Source organism: Theobroma umbraticum, unplaced genomic scaffold (genome assembly GCF_002168275.2).
Source record: "Theobroma umbraticum cultivar Fairchild unplaced genomic scaffold, ASM216827v3 scaffold_12.0, whole genome shotgun sequence".
Classification (NCBI taxonomy): Eukaryota; Viridiplantae; Streptophyta; class Magnoliopsida; order Malvales; family Malvaceae; genus Theobroma; species Theobroma umbraticum.
Window position 1 is genome coordinate 1,627,780 of NW_018397272.1, and position 19,228 is coordinate 1,647,007.

General features: G+C 30.1%; 1 pseudogene; it reads right to left on the reverse strand.

The window, feature by feature from the left end:
* Window positions 1-15,218: 15,218 nt before the first annotated feature.
* Window positions 15,219-18,271, reverse strand: LOC149526471 (uncharacterized; annotated as a pseudogene).
* Window positions 18,272-19,228: the final 957 nt, after the last annotated feature.

Consider the following 19,228-nt stretch of genomic DNA (forward strand, 5'->3'; position numbering starts at 1 on the left):
AGGGTTACCTTTTGTAGAGAATTTTCCCTTTTCCTTCTTTTTTTCTAATTTTTGTTCTTTTTCTTTTTGTTTTTCCTAATTTTTTTAGTCACTGAATCTAAAGCATGTTTCTTTTTCTTTTTTTAAATTTCAAACAATGGACTTTCTTCAATAGGCTATTTGCCCTTCTTTTTCTCTAAGATATCTTTAGGTAAAGAGGATTTAGCCATTAGTTTTGTTGAGTTTAGATTTAGGGTTTTGAGAGTTTAAGGAAAGGAGGTTTCGATTTTAAGGGATTAGTTTTAGATGAGAGAGAATGAGGAGAGAATGAGTTGAGATAGGTTATACTTCATTAAACCAACCAGACTCCCTCTTTTTAAATGTGGTCAGTTACCCTCTTTTTCAAAATTCGAAGTTTTGCCTTTTATTTCATTTTCCAAATAAAGGGTTTTTCCTATTCTTTTTCTTCACCCGATAAACTATCTCTATTTTCTTTAAATTTTATTATTTTTATTTTAGCTTTTTAATTGACCAAGTTTTACCGTTGTCTAACTAGGTCTTTCATTAAAAGAAACAGAATGCTTTTAGTTGGTTAAGTAATGCTTTTAATCAACTAAGAGTACACTATCCTATAAGAGAAATGCTCAAAAATTTACTCAAAGATCTTGAATACTAGCCATTCCTAGATTTCTCCTAATTTTACAGAATCTTTTCTCATTTAAAGGTTTGGTAAATATATCAGCCAATTGATGCAAGCTGTTGACAAACTAATCTTAATGTCTCCCTTAAGCGCATGGTCTTTAACAAAATAATGTCTAATCTCAATGTGCTTTCTTCTTGAGTGCTGAACTGGATTTTTTTAGATATTGACTGCACTTGTGTTATCACAAAATATTGGTACATTATGCATGGTCACTCCAAAATCTTTTAATTGTTATTTAATCGATAAAATCTGAGCATAGCAACTACCTAAGGAAATATATTCAGCTTCAGCTGTGGAGAGTGTAACAAAGTTTTGTTTATTACTTGACCAAGACACAAGCATATCTCCTAGAAACTAACATGTACCGCTAGTGCTCTTTCTATCTGTTTTACTTCCAGCGAAATCTGCGTCTAAATATCCAATGAGATTGAAGGATGTTCCTCTAAGATATCATAATCCTAAACTTTGAGCATCTAAAAGGTACCTAAAGATTCTTTTTATTGCAATTAAGTGTGACTCTTTGGGTTAAGATTGAAATCGTATACACAAGCATACACTAAATTGAATATCAGGTCTGGTAGTAGTTAAATAAAGCAAAGATCCAATCATACCTCTATAGAGCTTTTGATCAACACTTTTTCCTCTCTCATCAATATCAAGTTTGGTAGAAGGACTCATTGGTGTACTGATTGATTTCAGCTTTAGCGTATCAAACTTTTTCAACATGTCTTGAATGTATCTTTCTCGATTGATAAAGATGCCTTTTTCACTTTGTTTGATTTGAAGGTCAAGAAAGAATTTTAGTTCATCCATCATGCTCATTTCAAATTTACCTTGCATTTCTTCAGCAAAGTTTTTGCACAAAGCCTCGTTAGTAGCACCAAATACAATATCATCCACATAAATTTGAACTATGATTAAATCATTCAAGCTTTTCTTAATAAATAATGTTGTATCAATACTTCTTCCAATATACCTTTTTCAATTAAAAATTTTAAGTCTTTCATACCAAGCTCTTAGAGCTTGTTTTAGTCCATATAAAGCCTTATGTAATTTGAAAACATAATCAAGTTTTTCAAAGTCCTCAAATCCTAGGGGTTGTTTGACATAGACTTCTTCTTGAATAGGTCCATTTAAAAATGTACTTTTCATATCCATTTGAAATAATTTAAAGTTCATGAAACATGCAAATGCAAGCAATAATATTAGGGCTTCTATCTTGGCAACAGGAACAAATGTTTCATAATAGTCAATGCCTTTTTCTTGGTTATATCCTTGAGCCAATGGCCTAGCTTTGTTTCTAATAACATTACCTTGCTCATCCATTTTATTTCTGAACACCCATTTTGTACCAATAATTGGGTGATTTAATGGCCTAGAAACTAGTGTCCATACTCGATTTCTTTCAAATTATTCAAGTTCTTCTTGCATGGCTAATATCTAGTTTTCTTCATTTTCTGCCTATTCAAAGCTTTTAGGCTCCATTTATGAGATGAAATCTGAGAATTCAAATGTTTCTCTAATTCTTTTTCTAGTTTTGACTTATTGTGAAGATCACCAATGATCTACTCTTGTGGATGACCTTTGATATACTTTCAGCTCTTTGGACTATCAATGTGTTGGCTTTCAGTTTTTTGCAGAGTTTCTAAGGGTGGAGGTTCTATTTCTCTTCCAAGGGAGTTTTCTTCACTAGTTTTCTTATTTTCTAAGCTCATTTCTTCCATTTGTCTTTCAAAGTCCTCTGCATCATTTTCATCAACAAAAACTTCTTTTTACAAGGGATTAGATTCATCAAAAACTACATGGATGGACTCTTCAATTGTTAAATTTCTTTTGTTAAAAACTTTATAAGCTTTTGAGTGTAATGCATATCCTAGAAATATTGCCTCATCACTTTTAACATCAAACTTTCCAAGAGAACGTTTTCCATTATTCAATACAAAGCATTTGCAGCCAAAACTCCTAAAGTGAGAAATATTTGGTTTTCTAGCTTTATACAATTCATATGGGGCTTTTGATATCATGGCCCTTATTGATACTCTATTAAGAATGTAAGCTGTTGTGTTGACAGCTTTTAACCAAAAGTACTTTGATAAATTATTTTCACAAAGCATAGTTCAAGCCATTTCTTCTAGGGTTTGATTTTTTCTTTCTTCAACCCCATTCTGTTGAGGTGTTCTAGGTGCAAAAAAATTATGATCTAACCCTTTTTCATTACAAAAATTTTCAAACTCATCTCATTCGAACTCACCTCCATGATCACTTCTAATGCTACTATGACAAGTCCTTTTTCATTTTGAACCCTCTTTCAATGATTTACAAATACAAGTAGAACATCATTTTTATGAGCAAAGAAGTAGACCTAAGTATACCTAGAGTAGTCATCAACTATCACAAAGCCATATGATTTACCTCTTTAGCTAGCTATGTTAATTGGACCAAATAAATTAATATGAAGCAATTCAAGAGGTTTAGAGGTCGAAATAATCTTCTTGGTTTTGAAGGATGTTATGACTTTTTTAACTAGTTGGCAAGCCTCACAAATCTAATCCTTTTCAAATTTAAGTTCAGGCAATCCAATAACCAAATTTCTTCTCATCAATTTTGAGATGGTATGCATGCTCACATGTTTAAGTCTGCTATGCCATAACCAGCTATCATTTCCATCATTTACCATGAGACATGTTTCACAATTAAGCTCAAGATCTTGAGGAAATATAACATATATATTCTTGATTATTTTTCTTACAAATGAAAGTTTGTTGGTACTAATGTCTTTCACTTCACATTTATATGAATCAAAATATACCTTAAAGCCTTTATCACACAATTGACTGATACTTAATAAATTTTGTTTTAAACCTTGAACAAGCAACACATGACTAATTTGAGCTTGAGAATTCTTACCAATAGTTCCTATACCATGAATTCTACCTTTTGAGTCATTTCTAAATAATACAGTACCTCCTTTTTTCTTATCCAACTGAGCAAACAACATTTTATTTTCAGTCATGTGTCTTGAGTAGCCATTGTCCATGTACCATGGTTGTTTCTCCTTCAGCTGAGCTCTTGTACATATGTCTTCTCGATTAGGCTTAACTTGCAAGACAGATTTTTAGTTTTTCTTAACAAGTGCCCATACCTTGATAGGTCCTTGAAGGTTAGCTGCTACATAGGATCCTTCTAGAACCCAAATCCTTTCTGTTTTTTATGTGCTTCTTTTTCTATAATGGTTATAAGATAGATAACTAAGTTTATCACAATATAACACCTAGAAAAGACATTATCATAATTTTTCTTAAAGTATATGTTTCTTCTTAATGTTTCTTTCCTCATACTCTTAAAAGCAGTATTTTCATCAATAGCTTTTTGCAAAGCTTTAGTTCTATTTTGCAATTCTAATTTTAGAATGTTCAAGCTTAGTTTGAAGAAAACTTCTTTGTTCAAAAATAAAGCAAAAATCATGTTTTATCTTTTCTAAATCATTCTCAAGAGATAAAGTCTTTTTTTTTCAAAGCCTTGTGTTTTGATGCAAGTTTTTCATACTCATCATAAAAACATTCATATTCTTCTTGAAGTTTATAAATAAAAATATTACAAGGAGTAAAACATACCTCGAATTCATCATTTTTTGCCATTAGACCTAAATTTGCTCTTTCTTCCACTTTTTCTTTTTCAACATCTAAGCTTGAAACATCACTGTCAGACCAGGTTGTAGCCACCATTGCCTTCTTTGATTTTTTATTTTTCTTAGGAGTTTCTTCCTTTAGTAAAGGGCATTCTGACCTGAAGTGTCCAGGTTTCTTGCATTCAAGGCATATAACCTCTTTTTTCTTGTTAGACTCATTTTTATTTTCTATTCTCCATGAAGAATCTTGATCTCTTTTGTACCCTTTCTTAGCCAATCTCTTGTCTCTTTGTCCCATAAGTTTTCTGAATCTTCCTGCTACCATAGCTAATTCTTCATCATCATCACCGGATAAATTATGCAATTATTCTTCAACAATGCTTGCTTTTAAGACAATGCTTTTCTTTTTTTCTTTTGCTTCTCTCTTGCCTTTTTCTTTTTTTTCTTTAAGTTTCAGCTTATGAGTGAGAAGAAACCTACAAATTTCATCAAGAGTGATGACACTTAAGTCCTTGGGTTCACAAATAGCGGTCACTTTTGGGTTCCAATTTTTAAGTAGGCTTTTAAGAAGCCTTTTGACAATTTCATGTTCAAGAATTGGTTTACCTAGCTGATTGAGTTTATTGATGATGTTAGTGAACCTATCAAGCATGCTAGTGATATCTTCACCAGGTTTCATCTTAAACATCTCATAGTTGTAAGTTAAGAGACCTATTTTGGACTCCTTAACTTGAGAAGTCCTTTCATGAATAATTTTAAGTTTGTCTCACACTTGTTTAGCTGTGGTACAGCTTAATACTTTGTTAAACTTAATGGGAGTTAAGGCACAATGTATAGTATTTATTGCCTTGAAGTTTGTCTGAACCTTTTTGGTTCCAACTTTAGTCCATTCAGCCCTTGGCTAAAGGATCATTTCATTTATCACTACATTTATGGCCAAGGGAATGAAGGGATCATCAGTGATGAAATCCCACATTTCATAATCTGTTGCCCTTATATAGATTAACATTCTAGTGCTAAATAGGGGTAGTTCAAACCATCAAACAAAAGTGGTGTATATGTGGATTGTCCTTCAACAACTATAGATTTCTAAAGAGCCATTTAGATCTCCTTTAAGCTGTTAAGCCTTAAGAATGGGGAATAAGCTCTGATACCACTTGTTGGTCCCAAATAAATATGCTAAAAAAGGGATGAATAGCACTTTTTGGCTCTCACTTATATTGACTTCTAATTTGGGGCAAATTAAGGAACAATGATGAGAAGTTAACTGCAAGATAAAAAATGATTTAATAAAGAATGAAATGAAAAATAAAATAAGGCAGACAATATACAAAGATTTATAGTGGTTCGGTCAAAGACCTACATCCACTACCTTGATTGTTCAACCAAGGATTTTTCAAACCAAACCATTATAAATGGTGAAATTCTCAAGCTTCCACCAAGTTTTTATAATGGCTTTTCGTAAGCTCAGCCACAACCTTTAATAATGATTTTTCTCAAGATCAGCCAAAACCCAAAACTAACTTTTCTAGGCTGAGTTAAAACTTATACACTTAATCAAGCTAATCCAAACTTGATCAATCCCTTTAAAGTGACTTACACACTCTAAGTAATCAAGGAGAATAGAAATAAAGAAATACTTATGATCACTAACCTGATCTGAATGGTACAAAGTGAAGCGCTTAATTCTATTACAAGGATTAAAGTGAAATGCAAAAAGTATGGAGAGAGTTTTTGCTATTTTGATCTTGGAAGCCTTCAAAAGCTAATTCATTGCCGTTAGGAGTGCTTTATATACTTGAAAAATCAACTCTGATAAATGTTTGACAGATTAAAACTGTTAGAAATAGTTTGGAGACAGTTCTAGCCATTAATTTATCTTATAGCATTCAAATTCAAATTTTCAAATAGAATGCTCTTAGTCGACTAACATGCTTCTTAGTCGATGAAGTCATTTCTGTCTTCTGATTTCAGCTTCAGGCAGTAAGCTCTTAGTCGACTAACAATGCTTCTTAGTCAATTAACTCGTCTTTCTTTTTTAATCCAGTTTCTAGCAGTAAGCTTTTAGTTGACTAAGAATGTCTCTTGATGGATTAAGTATTCTTTATCTCACAATCTGCTTGAACCCACCAACTTCGCTTTTGAATTTTATTTAACTAACTCCCTTAGTTATCCGACTAAGAAGCTTTTGTTTTGTGGCTCAATTGTAGCTCCTTATTCATATGAGTTTTAATATTTGCTTTTGAGTGATTAATTTATTAATGACACACATTTTTATCTTGCACACTCTAGTAGTAAAGTTAAACATGAATCAGTGGGAATGTTTTATTATCATCAAAAACTAATGGAGCAACAAGGATGGAATTGTCTCGCATATCATTAAGATGTATCATTACCCAAAATATATCCAACTTTTGACAAAAGTTACTTTGTAAATGGTTTCAGTTTCATACACTAGACTATGGGCAATATTATAAGACAATGTGCAAAAAGGTATGCATTAAAAGGAGATATTACAATGATTACAATTGTAACTTTTACGGCATTTTATTCAATATAATTGACTTGGAGTATTTTTATTTCATAAATATGGCCTTTTTTATATGTCATTGGTTTAACATGGAAAATGATGTTAAGGTAAACCCCCCTCTATGGTCATATTGAAATTAGGCACAACTTAAATTTTTGCTAAGCAAAAATTTGTTTTAGCTAAGCAAGCTTAACAAGTTTACAATAGTACTTATCCTTTCACCAAAAGAGATTAACGTGATTAGTGAACAATGTTAAAAAAAAAGGCTAGCAGTAGATTTCACCTTCTTACTAGTGATGGAAATAGGAATAATACAATTAATTTGAATGAAAAAGTTTTTCAAGAAGATGAAATGTTTATTCTATGAAATGTTGCTCTTTTAAAGAAACTTAATAACCCTAGAATTCTTGTTTATGATAATTATAAAGAGATAAATCCATTTATTGAGGAGGAAGAAGATGACATAGAAAGATAAGAAAATGAAAGAGGATTGGAAAAATACGATGAAGATGAAGACAAAGACAAAGACTAAGAGACTGAAAGTGATGATGATGATGATGATGAGCTTCACCATAAAGAGAATGAGTTTGCTTATTTTGATGATGATTAATTTTTTAATTCATATGGATTTTTTAGTTTAATTTCTTTAGTTTTAAGTATGTTTAATCTAGGTATATTTTAAGGTCTTGACATGTTATGCAATTTTATATTTTATTTTCACTATTTGACTTTATAAAATACCCATGATTTAATCCATCTTACTTTACACATTTTTTTTCCATTTGTATTATGCGAGGGTATTATTTGATGATCCCGTGTTTGTTTGATTTTTTTCTAACATATATTTATTTTTCTTATTCTATATTACATTGACGATGGTTAAAGGAAAGCATTCTACACTAAAAGATCAATCCATAGATACATCGGGGTCTATCCATATGCCTATAAAGGTTCCATCTTTGGTTGATTAATCAATTCGATCATGGGTCCATGGAAGCACTCTCTTTGGTTAATCGATCCATTATGACACCTTTCTCGACCCCCATTCCCATGGAATTCTTCCACAAATAGAGATGATAATGTAGATGGTTCATCCGTAAGTTAAAGGACTAAAAGACGTAGTCTAGGTTTATTGATGCCAACTAATCCAAACTATAGGTTGTGTCTAGCTCCTCTTGGAGAGAGGTATGTTAACTTATTGGATAATGAGATAGTTTGATTAATTATACATTTTATTATTTAATATTTTTTATATTATGTTATAGTACTTTCTTGGAGACCAAAGTCAACACAACAAGTACAATAGTAATTAAAAGTCACTTCCATGATTCGTGGCCCACATGGAAGAAAGTTCCCAATTATGTAAAGGAGCTGACGTGGAAGTAATTTGAGGTACTAAGAGTTTTGAATTTCATAAATAAATGTTTGTTTGTTTTCACTTATCTATCATGGGATGATGATTAATTTAATTTAATCTTTGATGTTTGGATAATTTCACGTAAGTCTCCGATAAAGGCTTAAGTAGTCTGGGAAATATGTGAGAAAATATGTAAAAATCGTTGAAAGACATGTTTGTAAAAGATGGGGAAAATGTAGTTGTAAAGGCCAATGTCACCAACATTAAAAATTGCATATGCATCTCTAGACCAGGGATCTCAATTGAAATTTAGGGTGACCTCAATGGTAATGAATGAGGTACTAACAAATGGGAGAATCGATCCCAAAATCAAAGAGCAATAACCTTATGCAAAAAGAGGCAAGTATTACAAATTACACTAGTAATTCAATTTCTTTCCTTTTCATGCAAAAAGGATGGCATAGATTATTTCAACTAAATTCCTTAAAGTAATTTTTGTTCAACATTTTCTCCTAACATTATAATTTTGCAAAAAGTATTTTATCGTTTGGCTAATTTTACAACTTACCACACAAGATTGCTTTGTAGATGACAAAAAGTTATAAAAGACATCTAAGTGTGAAAAATTAACTATGAATAATATGCATTCATCATATATACCACTTGACTATGCTCTTGTAGGCCTTGAATTTCAATTTATGATAGTGGCAGAAAAAAAGTTATTCTAATTTTTTATATTAGGCTTTTTTAAATTTGTTAAGTTGATTGAGACTAATCCTAATAAAATAAAAAATATGAAATTTTCTTAACGAAAAATCTACTTATTTTCTCTTTATAAAAATGTTATCATTTTCTTGAAATATAAATCAATACAATAGTCTGTATATCGTTTCAATTAATTTTAGAAAAAACAAAACTTGCATATGTGATTTATGTCTTATGGTTGTTGTCATGTTTGATATGATTTAGGATAAAATACCTTTACCCCTTAGGTTTTTAACATAATTCAATCTAGGTCCATTAGTATTGGAAATGGACAATTAGTTCTAAAAGTTTTATATATCGCTAGATATATAAGTCCTACCATTTGTCTATCATTAGAGTTTTTGCTTATTTGAGGACGTGACATAAATTTTATACCAATTTTATCCCTCTATTTACTAATTTTAGTATTCATCTTCTCCAATTACTTATGAATTTCTAATACAACATTCAAAAAAGACATTAATAACAAAAACATTATCTGAAATAAAAAAGACAAATCACCAAAGCATTACACCCACACTTTAAAAATGCAAATCTAGGAAATGGGCATTATTTTAAGAATAAAATCCAAAAATTCACAATTTGTTTTGAATATTTTTTTGAATATCCATTTATACTATGTATATCTAGATTTGGATGTTAATTAGATTGGATGAAAATTAGGATTTAATCCATCCATCTAATCTCTTAGTATTATCTTCATCTTATAAATTCAATCTAAATAAAAGGTTATTAACTATAAATAGGCCCCTTCACTTTATTTGTAAACACACTTGAAGAAGATTTTCTTACACCCTCTAAATACTTTCTTTCCCTCTAAATAATTTCTCTCATATTTATCTTATAGTTATTCTTTTCAGATTTATTTCATAATATGTTATTAGTACGATCCTCTAATCTCTTAAGTTTTGGAATTATTTTGTTTTCATTATCTCTAAGATTTAAAAGGATTTCAGTGGTTGGTCTTTAATTTCTAGTTACAACAAATCAAGTAAGTGACTTGCTATCTCTTTATTATTTTCATTTCCTAAAAATCAACTCTAATATGAAATTTGCTATCATGTAGTATGTATTTTATTTTGTCTTTTGATCGGAAAGTGAATTTGCTATCATAAAGCTTATTAATGAAAAATCACAAATGTTCATTTCCTGAAGTGAATGCGACAAATGAGCTACTAATTATAAATTATAAATTTATCCATTTCTTGAATTGAATGCGACATCATTTAATAATTATGGTCATAGTCATGAATCCATCCATTCTTTGAAGTGAATGCGATATCATTTAATAATTATGATTGTTATAATAATTTATACTATCACTATTTTAATTCTAAGAATAATTTTACCATTAGAAATGAATGGATGCCTTAACCTACTAACCTTTTAAAATTGGATAATCCACCAGAAGTGGATAACCCGTCATAAATGGATCACCCACAAAAAATGGATGGATACTTGTTACCTACCAGAAGTGGATGAATACTTTTAACCCACCAAAAATGGATGAATAATGAAAAGATAAAAATAGAAAGAATAAAAGAAATATAGAAAATGAATTTTCATTGATGTAGCATGAAAGACCATTGATTATGTACCTGTTGTATGTCTTGAATTTTATCAAGAATCACTAAAAATTTTATGATAATTTTAATCATAGCCAAGTTGATATAACACATCAAGATGTTTGTCCACCTTGAAAAGGGAATTGATTATATGATTAGTAATGAAAATATCCATTGTTGATTTTCTTATCTTGAAAAAGGAATTCATCATTTTATTGGTAATGAAAATACCTTAGAATGAACTAATAGTAATTGGCATATTTTAGTATAACTAGATTATGAAAATGTTTTAATATATTTTTATTATATTTAAATGATATTTTCTTATTATGTGTTTTAATTATGTATTTAATGTTCTGTCATATTAACTGGTAAATTTTTTATTATTTATATCTTATTTTATTGAAAAAAAATATGAATATTCATCTTGTTGGATCCAAGATCCATTATGTAAATATATGTCTTACAGACATTGCTACAATGCACACTATATTTAAAGACAAGAAATATTTTTTTCACTTAACAATGGAAGAAACTAATGTCAATATAGTATCTGGTAATACAAGATTAATTGAAAACTCATGAAGAGCCAATATTTTACAAACTTAAGGAACAAAGTTTATAATGGAGGATATATTACTTTCAACGTCTCAAAGAAATTTATTAAGTTTTAAATATATTTATTTAAATAGATATCACATTGAGACAACAAATGAAAGAGACATTTAATACCTTTGTATTATATTTATTATTTCGAGTAAGAAGTAAGTGTTGAAAAAAAAAATTATCCGTTCTATTCTGTGGATTTTACTATACAAATATTAGAATGATTAAAACTTATACTATAGTAAACTAGAAGTTTACTAATGATTTTAACGTTTGGCATGACTGGTTGGATCATCCCAGATCAATAATGTGCAAAGAATTATTAAAAATTAATGTGATCATCCATTGAAAAACCAGAATATTTTTCAATCTAATGAATTTTCATGTACCCGCTTGCTCTGAAAGCAAATTAATTATAAAACCATCACTGGTTAAAGTTGAGATTGAATCCTTTACATTTTTTGAAACGTATTAAGGGTGATATATGTGGATTCGTATATCCACCATGTGGACCATTTAGATATTTTATAGTTTTAATAGATGCATCGACTAGATAGTCACATATATGCTTATTATCAACTTGTAATTTAGCAGTTGTAAGATTACTTGCACAAATAATTCAATAATTCATTTGCGTGCACATTTTATTGAACATCTCAAGCCTTTAATATTGCATATTAGTCAAAATAACTATTGAACATCCTATTGCTTATGTTCATACACAAAACGGTTTAGCAGAATCATTTATTAAATACTTCCAACTGATTGTAAGGCCGTTGTTTATGGAATCTAAACTCACAATTTCTATTTAGGGGCAACAGCACTTGTATGCATCAGGCCATATGAGTTATTATAAATTCTTTTTATACAATTGGTTTATGGTCAGAAACTAAATATTTTTCATCTAAGAATTTTTGAATGTGCGGTATATGTTCCAATTGCTTCATCACAATGCACAAAGATGGGTCTTTAAATTAGCAATTGAAAAAAAGAAATTTCTTAGAATGAATTATCATTATCAAGTTTTGATCCTCACATAAATCAATATAAACTTAAAATTCAAAAGATAATTCTTTTGTAAAATATAATAAATCAGTTGCCAAACGTATTTACTGACCTAAAGAGATTAACTAAATCTTATACACTAGTTGCAAACGCTCTTACTAGCTTTGATGTCCTTGTAGGACAAGGCACACCAGAAGCGTGAAGACCAATTGATTCCAAAGATAAAATCCTCTAAAAGAAAAAGAGTAAATTTTCAATATAGTCAGAAAGATGAAGTAGGAACTCTAGAAGAGACTTCTAACATAATTGATAAAAATTTTAGAAGAAATACAGGTACCTGAAATCATTGAAAATAAAAAGATCTCAATAAATTATGTCATGATAGGAAAAGATAGAACTAGAATAAAATAAACATCAACAATATTTTTTGTATATAATATAGTTCTCAATATTATGAAAGAAAAATGAGTATCTCAAACTTATATTTATTGAAAAATGTAAACATAGAAATGATTGGCCAATGTGGAAAGACACATTTAATGAGAAATTGTATTTAATTACAAAATGTAAAGTTTTTGGACTTGTAGTTCGTACATCAAATGGTGTAAAACCAATGAGCTATAAATGGGTATTTGTGTGAAAATGAAATGAGAAAAATGATATTATGAGATATCAAGCATAGCTTGTCACACAAGATTTTACCTAAACACCTAATATTGTGAGATATATTCTCTTATGGTGGATGCAATTACAATTCTATATTAATTAGTCTAGTAATAAATGAAAAGATTAAAATGCGTCTAATAAATGTAGCTACAATCTATTTATATGACTCACTTGATAACGATATTTATATGAAAATCCCTAAAGGATTTGAGTTTTCTAAAACAAAAAATTTGAATTTTCAAAAAATTTATTTAATTAAATTAAATCTTTATATAGAGTAAAGCAATCTAGAAACATGTTGTACAATCATTTAGGTGAATATTTATTGAAAGAAGGCTATAAAAATGATTCTATATGTCTATGTATTTTTATAAAGATTTAGACCTAAATTTGTGATAATTACTATTTATGTTGATGACTTAAACATTATTAAAACTCCTAAAGAGTTATTAAAAGCTGTGGACTACTTAAAGAGAGAATTTGAGATGAAGGACTTTGGAGAAATAAAGTTTTATTTGGGTTTTCGGATTGAGCACTTGACACATGAAATTTTTGTAGATCAATCAAATTATATAACAAAAGTGTTAAAACAATTCTATATGTATAAAGCATATCCATTGAGTTGACCAATGGTTGTAAGGTCATTAGATGTTAAAAAAAAAAAGAGAACCTTTTCGACCTCATGAAGATAATGAAGAACTTCTTAATCTTAAAATATCATATCTTAATGTAATTGGAGTATTAATGCATCTTGCTGGGAAGACACAACCTAGTATATCATTTGTTGTAAATTTATTAACAAGGTATAGTTCTTCTCCAATTCGAAGGCATTGGAATGGAATTAAACATATACTTCGATATCTCCAAAGAACAATGGATATGGGCTTATATATTCAAATACATTAAAATCATATTTAATTGGTTATGCAATTGCAGAATATTTTTCTAATCCATACAAGGTTCAATCTTAAACATGTTACTTACTTATATATGGAGGTATGACTATTCCATGTCATTCTGTAAAACAAATTATAGTTACTACTTCTTTTAACCTTGCAAAAATTTTAGCAATTTATGAGACAAGTCATGAATATGCCTAGTTAAGATCTATAACTCAATATATTCAAGAAATGCGTGACTTGTCAACCTAGAAAGAAATTCCAAAAATGTTATATAAGAATAATACTGCTTGCATGACATAGTTAAATGAAGGATACATTAAAGGCGATAGGACAACACATATTTTGTTAAACTTCTTCTTCACTCATGATCTTTAAGAAAAGGGTGATATTAGTGCTTAACAAATTCAATCAAATGACAATCTAGCAGATTTGTTCACCAAAGTCATTCCTACTATAACATTTGAAAAGTTGGTACAAAAAATTAGAATGCATTAGTTTAAAGATTTTTATAATGCATCATCAAGGGGAGTAAAATACGTACTATACTTTTTTCGTTCATCAAGGTTTTTCCCACTAGCTTTTTCTTGATAAGGTTTTTAATGAGGTAGTATTTCAAAAATGTATTCTTGAAAAGAATTATGTACTATTTTTCCTTCATTCGGATTTTTTCTCATGAGGTTTTTTCCTTATAAGGTTTTAATGAGGCATATTCTTAATACAATCGATATTCAAGGGGGAGTGTTATGAATATTTTTGTAATATCTATTTATATTCTACATATCTAGATTTAGATGCAAATTAGTTTAGATAAAGATTAGGATTTAATCCATCCATATAATCTTTTAATATTATCTTCATTCTGTAAATTCGATCTAGATAAGAGGTTATTAACCTATAAATAGACCCATTAACTTCATTTGTAAACACACTTGAATAAGATCTTCTTATTCCCTCTAAATACTTTCTCTTATAATTCTCTTATAGTTATTCTTTTAAGATTTATTTCATAGCATAATTATTTTTTTTTGGAAGTTTAATTTTCATTGAAAACAAGGAAAAAATCCCTAAATTTACAAAAGAAAGATTGATGCCTTTATATCTCATTAGACAAGACATAAAAACTTCAAAACTTTAGTTAACTCAATCTATTATTACTATTTACAATTGCAAAACCTTTCAAACCAATGGAGTTTGAGCACTCAATCACCATTCGACCATACATCATAAACAAGCATGAGCAAAAGTGTAGCCAGCTTTCTTTACCCCACCCAGCACACTTAGAATAAAACAAGGCCCAAGAGAAAGAACAATATCCCTCCCAAGTTGTAGCTTTTTACTTTACACTAAGACATTACATGCAGAGCTTGAACAAGAAATTTAGCACCAGAAACAACATTACTTGCACAGGCAAAAAGACAGCCCATATATCTCCTTGTACAACTCAACAAAATAGCACAAGGTAGCATATAAGTACACACCATAACCCATAATTTGGGCATGACCAATAACAAGCTAACCCCCTTCCCCCAAACCACCCCCCCTAAAAAAAACAAAAAAGAAAAGCAACCAAGCACCATTAATTAGAAAGCCAACAACAGTAGTACCTCCTTTGTTTCACCTTGCATATAAGCAAAAAGCAACATAGAATAGTGGCAAAGTAACCACAATGGTTCATCATAAGTAGTATTTCAACCACATACTGCCCCCCAATTGTGACACAAAGCCATAAAACCCAAAAATAAAAATAGAAATTAAAAACAATATCTAAAATGTTAATGTTTTCTAAACAAAACTTCCTAAGTTCCAAGCTCTAATTTGAACAGACCAAAAAAAAAACATATAACATATAATCTTGTTAAAGTCTTGAATGCAAACACACTTGCATTTCCAACTTTCAGTCAAAGAGGTCGAAACCATATCATCATCAGACTATTTCTTCTCCTCAATGTTTTCTTCTTTCTTGGCCTTAGTAGTAGGTGCAACACTATCGCCGTCACCACCAATAACACGAGCAACAGTGGCTACAACAACACCACCACCACCACATGGGACTGAAGCCAATTTCTCCCTTCCAGCTGTAATTAACTTGGTAATACTTTTGCCCTTGACTTTAGACAAAAGCAACTATATCTTGGCATCTTCAGCCTTAGATCCAACTGATCCAAGAATGTCCTTCAAATCATTGACAGAAGGGCTAGCATTCCCTCCCAAGATGAAATGAAAGTAGTTGACAATCACCTTCCAATACTACCTAATCAAAGAGCTAGAAAGATAACATAAAAGGTTCCAAGAAATAGGCGTAAACCGTGACTTACAATACTTATACAAGAAAAACATAGAAATTAGAAAAAAAAATAAGGGTGCTTATGAAGATAGAGAGAAAAAAAAGAGAATGAAAGTTGAGTCAATTGAAAGTGGAGAGAAATATAAAGGGGAAAGAGATGACTAAAAGCAATGATCAATGGATGACTAAAAGTAAAAATCAATAGTCTCTTTTCATAGGAAGAGAAAACTGAGACAAGATTAATGAACTCAAGCAGAAGGATAAAGATATGGGTATTTTAGTTATTTTAGAAAATCTTTTAATGATGTATAAGGTTTTGGGACAAACTGGCCATTTCTTATACTAATGGATCTAGGCTGAATTATGGTCAAAATCTAAGGGCAGGGATATTTTACCTTTTCATTTATACTGAATTATTTATGGGTATGTTTTGTGGTTTGAGGGTGTAGGTGATTGTATTTAATTTTTTAGTTAATTGGACAATTAGTATTTGGTCAAAGCCTGAAGCTAGACTTCTTACTTGGTTAAAGTGATCAAATATTTTTTGGTACTCTTGTGGTTATGAATGTAATTTAGTTGTCAAATTTGCAAGATGAATTCCAATTTTGCTCATAATTATGGTTTTTTTTTCTTGATATCTTTTGGTTTGTTGGATTTAGAAATATTGTTAATTAATGTACTTAGTGGAGTTGGAGCATCTTTTGACATTTTATGAACTATTCAACTACAAGCATAAACATTTAACGAGAGCCGATTTTGTTGACAACAGGTCAAAAATTATTAGTGTACATGAAATTTTATTTATTTATAGTTTAAATATTGACAATGATTATCTTAAATATTAATCAATTTCTTGAATTATCTATAAAAACTAGCATATTTTTGCGCTAGAACTTACATTTTAAAAATGTGTTTGTAAAGGGGGTTTTTGTGATAGGGAAATGAAATGATGCAAACAAATAAAAAGATGAATTGGAGGCGACGAAAAGAAAGATTAGAGTAATTCTTAAAGTACTGAACTTGTGGAAGAGAATAGGTGAGTAGTAAAGTAATATTTAAGATAAGTAATGAATATGCAAGGATTAGAATAACTGTGTTACAAAAGTAGTAGAGTAAGACCAAAAATAGATAGAGAATAGGCGAGTGGTGGAGTGAAGCTAAGAAAGACTAAGTGGAAGAGCGTTAAAGAGAAAAATTTAAAAAGACAAGCTTTGAATGGAATGTGAAAGTGCTATTTATAGAACTAGAAGAAAGGGTTAGTCAAGAAGAGCTTTAATGCACATTTATTGAGAAGAGCTTTAATGCACATAATGGGTAATAGTTTCTAAAACTCACTATGTGGATATTAAAATAGTGATTTTATTGCATATAATGAGTAACAATTGGAAACTCATTATGTGATTGTTGAGGAATGAGTGTTTTATGACTATTAATAATGTAATAAGAGTTATTCTCGAGTAAAAGATAAGAGAGAATAGGTGTACATGAAAAGGTACATAAGAATGAGGTAAGGGAGAAGAGGTATATAAGAAAACATACAAGAAAACAAGGTAATAGAAGAAGGTGTACGTGAACAAGTACAAGAGAACAATGTATGGGTGAGATGAGAGGGAGAAGCATTTGTACTCGAAAAGGTACAAGAGAACAAGAAATGAAAGAAAAACACTTATACTTCAAGAACAGGTTAAGAGGAAGACCTCTTAACTACTTCTATTTTTTAGTCACTAAGACAAACTTTTCAAAATATCCCAAAGTGAAAGTAACCCACGAACCTCTACCACTTATTTCAAGTTGCTTTCATAGTTATCCACATGAAGTAATTATTCCACTTGTATTAGTTATTCCGTGAAATAGTGCTTCACTTATCTTAGTTGTTTCACTTGAAGTAGTACTTCACTTGTTCTAATTATTCCACATAAAATAATGTTTCACTTGTTTTAATTGTCTTCATTATTTTTTGTTTAACATTACGCTACTGTAAAACAATTCTTAAAAGAATAATAAGTTAGTAATCAAAATCATATGTAGATGTTCATTCTAGGTAATTTCGTTTTGAATCTTTATAAGCATTTTAGACTGAGCTTGACAAAGATCACATCTAGATTCTTGTGAGAGTTTTAGAGCAAATTTTATCTCCTAGGTTCCACATTAGGGCCTGAATATCCTTCAGTTAGCGTTCTGTAAGTAATAGAAAAGAAAAAAGTGAGGGGATAGATGAGTCATAGTACAATGGTGAACCCACCTTTGGGTCCTTGTAATACGTGAAAGTATAAATTGCCATAATGTAAAAGATTCGAAGGATGGTAGAGAAAACAAGCGACAGCTTCTTAAATATTTCTTGTCCTTCTGCTGCTTAAATCTTATTTTCATTGATAATGTTAAAACCAAACATACCTGAAAGGGAGTGTCCTTTTCTTGGGTATGACAACAGGCAAAATAACAGTACTTGCAGCTCAAGCTAATTAGTCTATAGAGTTTTTTAAAGCTATGAGAGTTGACCTATCTCATAATCATGTGCCCTTGATATTTGTAATCATAATCTGAAACATGGCAAGAATTTTGGTTATTTGGATCTGAGGGGATTGATTATTCTGAGAAACAATGTCATATCAGGTCAATGTCACCATTCTTTGGGACCTTGTTTGGAAGAGAAAATATATCATTCAATCACCCTCTAATAAACACAAAATTAGACTCAAGTAGAAAAGGTTTGGCTCCTGGCTTCTGGTCTGCGATGTCCTTTGGGAAATCTAGGCTACTAAAGTTGCGATCAAACAATTACAAGACAATTAAACAACCCAATGTGCTACGGTTACACTGAACTCGTTAAACAGCTGGCAGATGTCATACCATTGTGATGTACAAACGTTATTGGCAGTTATACACTTTTCATGTAACCATCGGGTTGTTCTTACATAGCAAACTTTCTTCAAAGATGCATATAGGAATCAAAATCTGTTACCCAAATTTGGTGAAGCAAGCCTTCATTTCCACATAAGGAATATGTACACTTCACAGTCCATATCGAAGGGCCACAAGACATTCAAACTGCGACATAAGCTATAGAGTCGTCCTCTTGATGTATTTTAATATATAAAGAAATTTTCTTAATTGTCCAATGGCTTTGGGCATCAAATTTTTATAAATTTTAAATTTTATAATAATAATATAATTAATTGTATTAATAATATATAAATTAATATAATTAATAAAATATCTATCTATTCTCTTAGGTTTA